The sequence below is a fragment of the Suricata suricatta genome, chromosome 3 (assembly GCF_006229205.1).
Source record: "Suricata suricatta isolate VVHF042 chromosome 3, meerkat_22Aug2017_6uvM2_HiC, whole genome shotgun sequence".
NCBI lineage: Eukaryota > Metazoa > Chordata > Mammalia > Carnivora > Herpestidae > Suricata > Suricata suricatta.
The window spans coordinates 90,625,080-90,637,597 of NC_043702.1; the positions used below are offsets into that span (position 1 = coordinate 90,625,080).

The 12,518-nt window shown below is 35.6% G+C and overlaps 1 protein-coding gene across 9 annotated transcripts in view; it reads right to left on the reverse strand.

The window, feature by feature from the left end:
* R3HDM1 (R3H domain containing 1) overlaps positions 1-12,518 on the reverse strand; it is a 201,029-nt gene that overhangs the window by 187,730 nt on the left and 781 nt on the right. The window lies entirely within an intron of this gene.

The following is a 12,518-nucleotide window of genomic DNA, read 5'->3' on the forward strand; positions in this document are numbered from 1 at the left end:
AAAACCCTCTCACATGCATAAATGAAAGATTGCACACAAAGAACTCACATCTTTTCAAGCTTCAATAGTAAATATTCTGCTACTATGTATTAAATACTGCATGGTTTGCCCAAGCTAAGATGAAACCACATCATAAATCAATAAGCATTTTGCATTTTCTTTCATTATCTACTCAAAGTCATGCCTACTGCACCTCTAATCAATCCTCTTAAACTGCCACCTATTTTATAACTGGGCTTTCCACTTCAGCAGTAAGGTAGAATGTAACTGAAAAGTTGTGTAGCAGCTGCAGGTAGCTTTCAGAAAAGCCATCAAATAATTTTCATATGCCACAAACACAGCTTAAAAACTAGACTACAGGGGCGCCTGGGTGGCTCAGTTGGTTAAGTGTCCGGTTTCGGCTCAGGTTATGATCTCACTGTTTGTGGGTTTGAGCCCCGCGTCAGGCTCTGTGCTGACAGCTAGCTCAGAGCCTGGAGCCTGTTTCGGAGTCTGTATCTCCCTCTCTCTCTGACCCTCCCCTGCTCGCCCTGTTGTGCTTTTTTCTCGGTCTCTCAAAAATAAATGGAAAAAAAAAAACTAAAAACTAGACTACAAAAGATTCTTTAATTAAATATCAAAATCAGCAATCATTAGGTGTAAAATTAACACACACAAAAAGCCATGGAATGTGTACACTGGACACTATACCAGGATAACCCTTTTGTGTGATGTAATATGGCAATCAGAAAACTTTTCTTAATTTACCTTAAAAATTTAATAAAACTTTAGAGCTGGAAAAGACCTTCTAGATCATGTTTTTAAGATTTTTAACTTGAGTCTTTAAAATTCCAAAACAATCACAAGTAGAAGCAACAATCTTTATTCAAAAATAAGCAAAATACACAGTACCCTTGCATAGTAGACATAAAACATAACGCTAAACGTCACGCTTCTCTGGATTAAAGGTTGGTTCACATAAAAGTTGTCAAACTAAAATATTCTTTAAAAACTCTACCTCTAAAATTCAGTGACTTTATGCTGAAGTGCTAACTTCTAGGAAAGACATAAACTTAATGATATAATTAATATAAATATCCAGTTACCTAAAGTTAGTTAATGGTTAATCTTAAAATTTCAATAAGAATATTCAAAACTTTAAAAAAAGGGAATGATTTTATGGCTGGCTCAGTATAGCATACGACTTTTGATCTTAGGGCTGTGATTTAAGCCCCATGTTGGGTACAGAGATTATGTTCTAAAAAATGGAGATGATTTTAAATAATCTTCCTATCTTCTCTTTGTATTACTAAAAACAGTTAAAAATAAAAAAGTAGGACAGTATTCTCAGCTAAATTGTGACTTAATTTTGTATTAACAAAAATTCAAGAACTAGGAAAAAATGGAATTAAGAAATAAATGATGGGCTTTTTGCACTGTATGGTGCATGTTAGCAGGAGTTTCTAATTTGTCGATTTAAAACATCTTCTTGGGGAACCTGGGTGGCTCAGCTGGTTAAGCATCAGAGTCTTGATCTTAGCTCTGGGTCATGATCTCAGGGTTCAGAAATTAAGGCCTGATTTGCGCTCCACATTGACAGTGCAGAGTCTTTTGGGGATTCTCTCTCTCTGCCCTTCCCTGTTGTCTCTCTCTCTCAAAATAAATAAATAGACTTTAAAACAAAAAAGAAAAACAAAACTTATTCCCAAATACCCTTATGAGTCAAACAGCTTTATTTATAATAGCTAAAAACCAGGAATAGCACACAGGTGGCAATTAATAGAACAGAAAAACAAGCTGTATGTTTATGCAATAAAATATTATTCTATAGTAAAAAAAGGACACATTCATACATGTAACAACATAGATAAATGCAAAAAAACATGTTGCATTAAAGACTTACACAAAGGAGTACATATTATATGATCTCATTTTATATAAGACACAGCAAAAGAAAATACATGATGAAAAAGAATCAAAACTTTTGGTGGCATGATGGTAATGTTCTATACCTTGATAGACACATGGGTCTATGTATAGTTTACTGAAAATTCACAAGATGTTAAGTTCCTGATTTATGGATTTTCTATGTGTATATTTACCCATAAAAAAAACAACAACAAATACTGACTGAACTCTGTATGAAATCCAAAGTGTTCAGGAGTGAAGTAATCCTTGAAGTTTATTATTTATTTTTTTACATTTATTTATTTTTGAGAGAGAGTGAGACAGAGCATGAGTGGAGGAGAGGCAGGGAGAGAAGGAGACACAGAAACTGAAGCAGGCTTCAGGCTCTGAGCAAGCATTCAGCATAGAGTCGGATGCTGGGCTAGAACACAGGAACCGTGAGATCATGACCAGAGTCGAAGTTGGACACTCATCTGACTGAGCGACCCATGCGGCCCCACTGAAATTTATTTTGAAATGTGTCCAAACAAATGAGATGGACTGGAGTACCTGGGTGGTTCAGGAGGTTAAGTGTCTGGCTCTTGATTTCGGCTCAGGTCATGATCTTACAGTTTGTGAGATGAGGCCCTGCGCTGGCCTCTGTGCTCATAGCACAGAGCCTGCTTGGGATTCTCTCTCTGCCCCTCCCCTGCTCACTGGTGAACACATACTCTCTCTCTCAAAAATAAATAAACATTTTAAAAAATTAGATGAAGGGTGCCTGGGTGGCTCAGTTGGATAAGTGTCCGACTCTTAGTTTTGGCTTAGGTCATGGGTTTGAACCCTGTATTGGTCTTTGTGCTGACAGTGTGAATTTTGTTGGGATTCTCTCTTTCTCCTCCTCTGTCTCTGCCCCTCTCCAGCTTGTGCTGTCTCTCTCAAAATAAATAAATAAACTTAAAAAAATGAGATAGATTGATATAGGATAAAACAAACAGAGCAAAATGTTAATAACGGTTGAAATGAGTCCTCTATCAAATTTTATATATGTTTGGAAAATTTCAGCAGATCTCTCAAAAGTAATCTAGATACTAGAAAACATGTTTAAGAACAAGGGAAAATGATTTTGAATTTAGCATTCTAAACCATAATTCAGGTATGATGGCAGAATAGACTTCAGGCATGTAAAGTCTGAAAAGGTTACTTCTCAAGCAACCTTTTTAGGGAAAATATCTCAGGCTATTATCTAGCAAAATGAGTATTTCAAAATCCAAGAAAGAGGAAGGATCCATAGAACCCAGCAAATAGCTGATTCACCTTGGAGGGCAGAAAGGAAGTCCCAGGATGAGGTCAGGACACAAGAATCAAAGAGAAAATCTCTGAGGTAAAGAAGTCTCCATGAAACAGAGACTGAGTTAACGTTGAGGGTATGCTGATGGCACACTATTGCTTGTCAACAGAAATAAAGACCATAGAAATTCCAGAATAAAAAAAATTACAGAAAATCCATGCTCCAATGTGTAACAAAACAATGTGGCATGATTTTGATAAATTGATGGAAGCATGAAAAAGAATCGATTTGACATTAGATGCTAAGAATATTCTAGCTCCAGAGACTCATGAATCCTGATAATAAGACAGCAGATAAGGGAATGATAATCAACTACAGATCCACTGTACTATTTGATTTTTATATGTAATGTACTGTTTTGACTTTTTAAAAAGCTTTTAAAAGTGTAAACTTTCCAAAAAGTTCATTCTAGAAATGCAGTAAGTTTCACACTGGTTCAGTTTTTATCTCTGTCAAAAAGTTTACAATCTGTTGAGTGTATTGAATAATAAACAAAATTTTTTACTTCAAACAACACACAAAGTGGCAAAATTATCTGAATTAAATAAAAATAAATGAGCACATTTCTGATATCAACTTATCAAAATGATCTAAAAATAGCTTTTATAACTGTCCTTTAAGACATTTCTAAAAAAAAAAAAAAAAAAAAGACATTTCTATGATTGTACCACCTGTGTAAGATAAAAACCTAAAACCACAAAGACACCATTATGGTCTAGCTGCCTGGTTTTGTGACAAGATCTAATGTGCTTTGAGAACTAGACTGAGTTTCTCAGCCAGCAATACAGAACACAACAGCCAGTGGGGAATAAAATGGGGAGACACATGCCTACTCAAGAAATCTATAGGGTTACTCTTCCTATCCCTTTTTCCCCTTTTTGAGGACAACTGGGTCAAGGTGGGTCTTAGGCCTGGGCAGGTAAAGTCTCCCATCCCTACCCACACCTTATTTTCTATTCTCTGGAGGTAAGGCATAGGAGAGCCTAAAGATAACACTGATACTGATGTACATTTATGGTAACATCTTAATTATGCTCTCCTTCTCCAACTGGATCTACTCTTTTTTTTAAATAATTTTTTTTATATCTTTATTCTATTTTGAGAGACAGAGAGACAGTGGGGGAGGGGCAGAGAATCTTTAGGCAGGTTCCAAGCTCTGAGCTCTCAGTACAGATCCTGAGATGGGGATCAAACCCACTGACTGTGAGATCATGACCTGTGCCGAAGTCGGACACTTAACCAACTGAGCCAACCAGGCACCCCTCCTCTCCTTTGACTATGCCCTCCTCTACATCAGATATACATATGTATATACATACATATATATGTATATACACACATATCTGTATATATATACAAATACAAACATACATGTCTATACAAATATGAAGGTATCTGTATATATTCACATTTATAGCTATATACCTGAAAACCCAGAAACAAAGAAATAAGAGACAAGAAGTCCCATAGAAATGCACTCCTGTCATCAGAGTAGTTCAAGCAAAGGTTAAATGATTTTTGCCTGATTTATCTGTCCTGTCAGATCCTTACAGTAGCTGGCTTGAAAGGCACAAGCCAGGCATTTCCCCTTGTCCTCATTCTAATATTTACTAGAGGAAGAAAAGAAATGAAAAGTAGATAACTTTAGGACAAGCTGCCCAGGTGATTGCCACTGGACTGATCCCTGGGATCTACTGAGGTTAGACCAGATGAATTCTCACATTCCAAGTAAAGATTTACGTACCACTCTATATAAATCCATCTTTTGGTTTAGCATTGAAAAAAACGAGAAATCCTTTTGGTTTAGCATTGAAAAGATAAGTGAACATTAAAGATTTAGGTTTAGACTTTGCTCATGTCCTTTAAAATCCAGCACATTTGGAATTAAGAGGCTCTACAGTGGAAGTGATTCATTTGACTAAAAATATGCATAGCTGACAGTCCCAGAGCCACACCTCAAAGTGTTCTTAATGTACTTGTTCCTTTAAATGCTGTCTTCAAGAGGATACTGCTTAAGATCAGTAAACAAGTATAATTTCTATTTCCATCTCCTCCATTTCATGGCCTTTGTACTTTGTTCCTTCTATGCCGAATGTTCTTCACTCATATATCCCACGGCTTGTTCCCTTACTTCACTCAAGTGTTTGCATTTTCAAATGTCCAGAGACCTTCTCTGGTCACCCTATCTCAAAGAGACCTTATAACTCATTCTATTAATCTTTAAACTCTCAACCTATTGTTTTTATTGCGGTAATTTCTATATTTCTGACATTCTATTTTACATATATTCTATTTCTTGGTCTCACCTGCAAGAAAATGAGATCCAGAAAGGCAAGGGCATTCTCTGTTTTACAAAACCAATACAAACGGAGTTTTCAATAAATACTTGCTGAATGAATAAATCCAGTTTTTGTATCTTGTATAGTAACAATCATTATCACTTTAGCTTTGCACATAAATGTCTACTGTAATGACAGAGTTCTAGTGGCAAGAGTTTTTTTTTTAAGAAGTTTATATATGATTTGGTATTTAAAGAATCATTAAAAATTTGGAGTCATTTATGATTTAATTTTATTCATTTTAACAGGGGAGAAATATGCTGAAGAACCATTTTCTAATTTAAGACAGAGCTGTTTTTTGGTTTTTTTTGTTGTTTTGCAGTTTCCTTCATTCTTCAACATTAATAGCAGGATGGAGCAAGATGACATATGATCTTAAAGGAGGCATCAATTTTACTCCCTCATTTCTTTTCTTATTCTTTTTTTTTAAAGATTTCATTTTTAAGTAAACTCTACACCCAACACGGGGCCTGAGCTCACAACCCTGAGATCAAGAGTCTCACCCTCCACCAATTGAGCCACAGAAGCTCCTTTTTACTCTATTTCTAATAAATTCTTTTGCCTTCCTGGTTGACCGTTTTTTCCTTTCCTTTTTCACTGTCATGATTTGTAGCTATAAGGGCTGATAATAAAACACTAAATGAATAAAACTCAACTGATAAGTAAACACCACTACAATAAACCATAAACCAAATTTACATAAAGGTTACCATGCTGTGATATGCAAACTTTCAGTGGGGGAGGAATTTAGCTAATCCCATACACTAGAGAAGGGTTGACAAGTATAAATTAAAGAGAAGAATCAATTCTCTAGTGGTTTCTATATACCCCAAACTTTACAGGTGTGATTTATTCCCCCCATTCTATAGATGAAGAAACAGACTGAGAGGCTAAGTTACTTGCTCAAAATCACACAGCTGTTCAGTGGCAAGTTTGTGATTTTTAATCAAGTCTTTGAGTTTCCAAACATTTATTTTTTCCCACTGGACAAGCTGTTTTCAAAGTGTGGTCCAAGGACCACTGTGGATCAAGATCCTTTCACAGGGTCCATGAGGCCCCTCATGGGACACATGAGGTCACTTTTCTTCTGCATATCTGTGTGTGGCTAAATTATCTTCTTATATTTCAACCAAAATCACATGTCCAGAGTAAATACAAAAGTAGATATAAGAACTCAGCTATCTTCTGATAAGCCAGACATCAAGGAGATTTGTAAAAATGTAAAGCAATCCCATTCTTCTTGCTATTTATTTTGAAATGTTATTTTTCATAAAGATATGATAATTTATATTAACATGCAATGAGTTTATTATTTTTAAGTGAATCACTACATGTTAAAGACATTCTCTCATTTACTACTATTAAAATGGTAATATTCCGGGGCGCCTGGGTGGCTCAGTTGGTTGAGCGTCCGGCTTCAACTCAGGTCAAGATCTCGCGGTTCGTGGGTTCGAGACCCACGTCGGGCTCTGTGCTGACAGCTAGCTCAGAGCCTGGAGCCTGCTTCGGATTCTGTGTCTCCCCCTCTCTCTGACCCTCCCCTGCTCACGCTGTCTCTGTCTCTCAAAAATAAAATAAAAACCATAAAAAAAATTTGTTTTTAAAATAAAATGGTAATATTCCCCAAATTGCCTAACTGACCTGTTTGACATAATTCCTCTCAAAAATCCAAGCTGGCTTCTTTGCACAAACTGGCAAGCTGATCTTAAACTACATAAAAAACAAACAAACAAACAAACAAAAAACCCAGCCAAAACAGTATTGGAAAAGAGCAAAGTTGGGGGCAAGTCCTAACTTCAAACAAAAAAGAATCCTCATTTCAAAACTTGTTACAAAATTTCAAAATCAGTGTGTTACCACTGGCCTAGTGATAGACATATAAATCAATGGGACAGAATTTAGAATTGAGAAATAACCTCCTACATTTATGGTCAATAAAGAGCCAAGACTATTTAACTGGGAAAGAACATTGTTTTCAACAACTAGTGTGGAGATAAAAATGATATCCACATATAAAAGAATGAATTTGAACCCCCTATTTCACACCATAACCAAAAAATAACTCTGAATGAATCAAGGTCATCCATATCACAAAAAGTGTATCCTCCCCAAGTCGGTGGTCTACACTTTTACTTCTGACCTCCTCACACTCCCATTGCTTTAAAACATTTAGTACTTTTGTATTAAAAAGTGTAGGGTCATACAGTAACTATAGTGTTACTTAACAAGCACTCGCATCACTCTTCCCCCAAATGATTCCTCATTTGCTGGTTCTATGTATCTTTACAAAATAAAAGCTTTTATTTTGTCTTACAGATATTCAACATGCTTCAAATGCAAGTATCTAGTTAAATAATGAATATACAGCCTCTTGACAAAATCCTTTTAGCAGCTGGAAATGAAGGATATAGATAACTAAGGTCAGATTCTTTAATTTCCATGAAGAGTTGGAAAGTGAAAGGGCGCAAGCCTTTAAAAAAGGATAATGAAGAAAGAATTTGCATTTAGGGCAAACAAGGCAAATATGAGGAAAATGGAAACAGCATCTTGGAGATGTTTGACTATAGGTATTTCTATTGTGCCCCAATGCACGTGAACATGACTTAGTAAAACACAATCAATATAAAATCTACGAATGGTATTTCGCAGAGGATATTTGCTTAAAAATAAACTTTTTTCAATATTATACAGGAATAAAAGATGGGTGTTTTGTGCTTGACTCTGTATTTTTCAAATAATAATACATTCACAGGGAGCTGCAAAAAATAGTACAGAAAGCTTCAATGTACTCGTCCCTCAGTTTCCCTCAACAATAACGTTACATAAGTATAGTCCAACATCAAAACCAGGGATTGATATTGATATACAATCTTAAGCAGATTTTGCCAGTTTTGCATGCACTCATTGTTCCGTGTCTATGAAATTTTATCACATGTAGATTTAGGTAACGACTATACAATCAACATACAGAGTTGTTCCATTACTTCAAAGATTCTTCACACTATCCCTTTATAGTCAAAACCATCCTGCTCCCTCAAACCCCATCTCTAATGCCTGGCAACCACTAATCTGTGCTCCATCTCAATAATGTGCCATTTTGAGAATGTATATGGGACCACATGGTTGCTCCATTAAAAAAATTTTTTTCTTTGATGGGGCGTCTGGGTGGCTCAGTCATTTGAGCGTCGGACATTGGCTCAGGTCATGATTTCACATTTGGTGAGTTTGAGCCCCATGTTGGGCTCATGGATGTCAGTGCAGAGCCTGTTTCTGATCCTCTGTCCCTGTCTCTCTCTGCCCCTCCCCTGTCTGGGCTCTCTTTCTAAAATAAATAAAATTAATTTTTAAAAAATTATTTTTTCCCCCTTGGTATAATTAAGATCCACCTAAGTTGCTTTATCAATGTTGGTTTCTTTTTATTGCTGCATAGTATTCTATGATATGCATACAGTTAAGTTTGTTTAACCACCCAAGGGCATCTGGGTTGTTTCCAGTAAAAAGATACTACTGTATTTTTAAACATAGCAATTCTGTTATAAGCATCTTTCCCAAAAGCACTTTAAAAACGAGGGCCTTCTGTTTATTTAAGTCATGGCTTTGAAAACATTTATAGTTTTTTCCCCACAACATTAAACTTTTTCTTAAAAATTAAATCCCATAGCTTATTAAGAAACAAAGCATCAAGGTAAATCTACAGTTAAGCTTCTAACTCAGACTATAAGGTGATATATCAGTTATGGAATTTTTTTCAAGCAGAGACATGTTAGTTAATTGTACAATAGTCCACAAAATTAATTTTTATCTGTCATTGATCAAACTAAAGCTCGGAGAAGTCAAATTATACTACTTTAAACTCTCAAGCAAGACGATATCAAACTATTGCCTTTCAAGAAGAAAGATCAAGAATATAAAAATAGCAGTGCCTGGGTGGCTCAGTCGGTTAAGTGTTCAACTCTTGGTTTCGGTTCAGGTCATGATTTCATGATTTGTGAGATCAGGGCCTGCGCGGGCTCCACAATGACAGGGAGGACCCCGCTTGGGTTTCTCTCCCCCCACACTCTCTCTCTACCCCTACCCCTATCCCTCCCCCTGCTCATGCTCCTGTGTGGGGGGGTGGGGGGTGGGGGGACATGCTTTCTCTCTCTCTCTCTCAAACTTAAAAAAGAATAAAAACAAATATAATTTATTTTCCACACTTAATTTCTTTTGGATAGAAAGTACCTTCAGGGAGTTGTAGATGAAAACACTAGTCAAGTAGGATATAAAAACAATCATTTAAACATAAGCTTTTTTATGAAATAAGAAGGCACAAAACCCTCATGATTTGCTTAAAGAAGTGAGCTTACAAAAGATATCTTTAAAAAAGTTACAAATCTACAATTCAGAAGGCAAACAGAGAACAACAAAGTTCATAAAGTACAGGCTCAAAACTCATGGGAAAAAATTTTTTAATAGGCACGTGCAGAGACTAAGATGGTAAGTACATGCAAAATATTCAAGGATAAAATCTGGGAATAAACCAAAAAGTTGGAAAATAAGGTAGAGAACTAGCTTTGAGCCAGGATTAAATAACTCATCTCTTATTTCACCCATCACCAATGACTAACTGAATTAAATTCGGCTTACATGCTTACATCTTATCAGGTACAAACAAATTTGCTTAATTATATTACATATCCTTATTTGGGAAGCAAAGTTAACTTAATAAAATTTTGTTTCATTTTATGATTTGATTCTTTGCACATGTTTATATAACTAGTAAAAATGAGATTTCACAAGGATTAAGTGCAAGATTATTTTACTTTAGAAAAAATTAATATCATACTGAGAAAAACTGACGTGTTCCGTCTCTATTCCAGTTTAGTGCAATTACAAATAATAAGTTATCATCAGTGCATATACATGTGTGAATACAAAGAGAACTAATCCTGAGGTTTGGAACTACAAGAGCCATTTGAAAAGTTCATTGCCATTTTGTAGCCACACTTTTTGACATACAGACACAGTTAAAGAGTATTTGCAATAGATCACCAAGTGTTAATAGTGAAATTTTCTGAGTCAAATAGCAATGACACATTACAAGCTCATCAACTCATTATTGTAATACTTCTAAGAATGGAGAAAATAAAAGTATTAGCATCTCACAGCGCTTATCTATTTCTGAGGAATTCAAACATTTACTCAAATGGGTATTATTGGGTATTCTAAAGTGCCAACACCAGATAATCTCTTTTATTACTTTTATTATTTGAAAGAATTCAAATGATTTACTTAATCTTAACTCCACAAGAGTTGCTTTTCAGCAGCCAAAAAGCACAGTGAATATGGATAGCAACTATATAAACCAGACCTTGAAACATGTATTACCTAACTAAAATTTAAAAGATATTACAAGAATTTATCACTATAACAATTTACCACAAACCTTTTCCCCAAATAATTTACTTGAAATTTATTCCACGAACATGTGGATTTTAATGCAAAATTTAAAAACTTTCCATAAAATAACAACTCTTCAGTGTCTTGATAATCAATTTCCCACATATCTTTTACTAAAAATGGCTAGTTGCAAACTGCACCACTTCAAGTCCCTACATAAATGAAAACTCCCATAGTACTCCTCTGCCCCACAGAGCAAGTTCTGAGGCTGCAACAGCTCATGCATGTAAATAACAAACTCATTCTTTTAAGAAGCATGAAAATGTTAACATTTAATAATGAAAACTATGCATTAAACACAATGGTAGGGGCTTTATATACTCATTTCTAATCCAGAAAACTCCAAGAGTAAAGTGCGAACATTCCCATTTTGTAGATGAGACTGAACTGAAGCTCAGAGAAGGATCCCACAGCTAATCAGAGAATGCACAAGCCTCCTATATTTTCATCAGTTCTTTCTGTACATGAAGCATATGAAACTCAAAAGCATCACTTCTATAATTTATCAATTAACCAACAAGTTTTAGAAAAGGCTAAGTTAAGCAATGGGTACTGTGTGCAGAACTGAGGGAACTTACCTTTCAGGGTTATGTGTTTTCATTTTTTTTTTTTTTTTTTTAGCACACATCCACATTTCTTCCAGATCCTGAATCTATGTACTTTTGTATGCAAGTGTACTAGTTATGGAATACGTAAGATCATTAAGCCAGTAGAGTCTCTTAGACCCTGAAGAAATGGTTTAACAGTCAAAACTGATTACTCTTTAGAACCACGTTTACTCTGGTAACAAGTTACACCTCAGAAGTGAGCCTAAAATGCTACCCTTAATACAGACAGATCTACTACAAATCACAGAATCCATTATTGAGGGACACAGTCACCCAGGCAAAAACAACAACAAAACAAGGTGTGAAAAGATGAGCACCTAATCAATATGTGAGGAAGAAGCATTTGCTCTCAAATATGGCCCAATATGCCATATTTTATTAAAGTGTGTTCAATTACTCCACTTATATTGGTATTCAGCCATATTAAATATTAAACAGATCTTACTCTTTCAATATTACAAATAGGCTAGCTTCCAGTTAAAACCTTAACCACCCTTTATTACTCAAAAGTTTCTGTAATCAATGACATGTAAGCCAAAAGCAAAGGGTTTCCTCAGAATTACAATTAGGCAAACTATAACCTTGGAGACTTATGTCTACATGTACATATTTTCTGGGAAATCTTACTAGAAAAATCATCTGCTGTTTACTGAGACTTACTACTTTAGCAAGCACCTCTTCACCTTTTACTTGCTATCCCAGGACAATTACACACGGGACCAGACAGCCTCAACAATTTGTTTCCACATAACAGCAAGCTTAATAAGCAGAGGCACTCTCCTCTGCACCTAGTAACAAAAAAAAGAGAACAAAAAACTTCAAAAACACAGGTCTGAGCCTAAGGCTCAACCATAATGTGTGTAAATCCGACCCCCGGGGTCCATGGCATTGACAGTCATTCAACTTTCTTTTCAA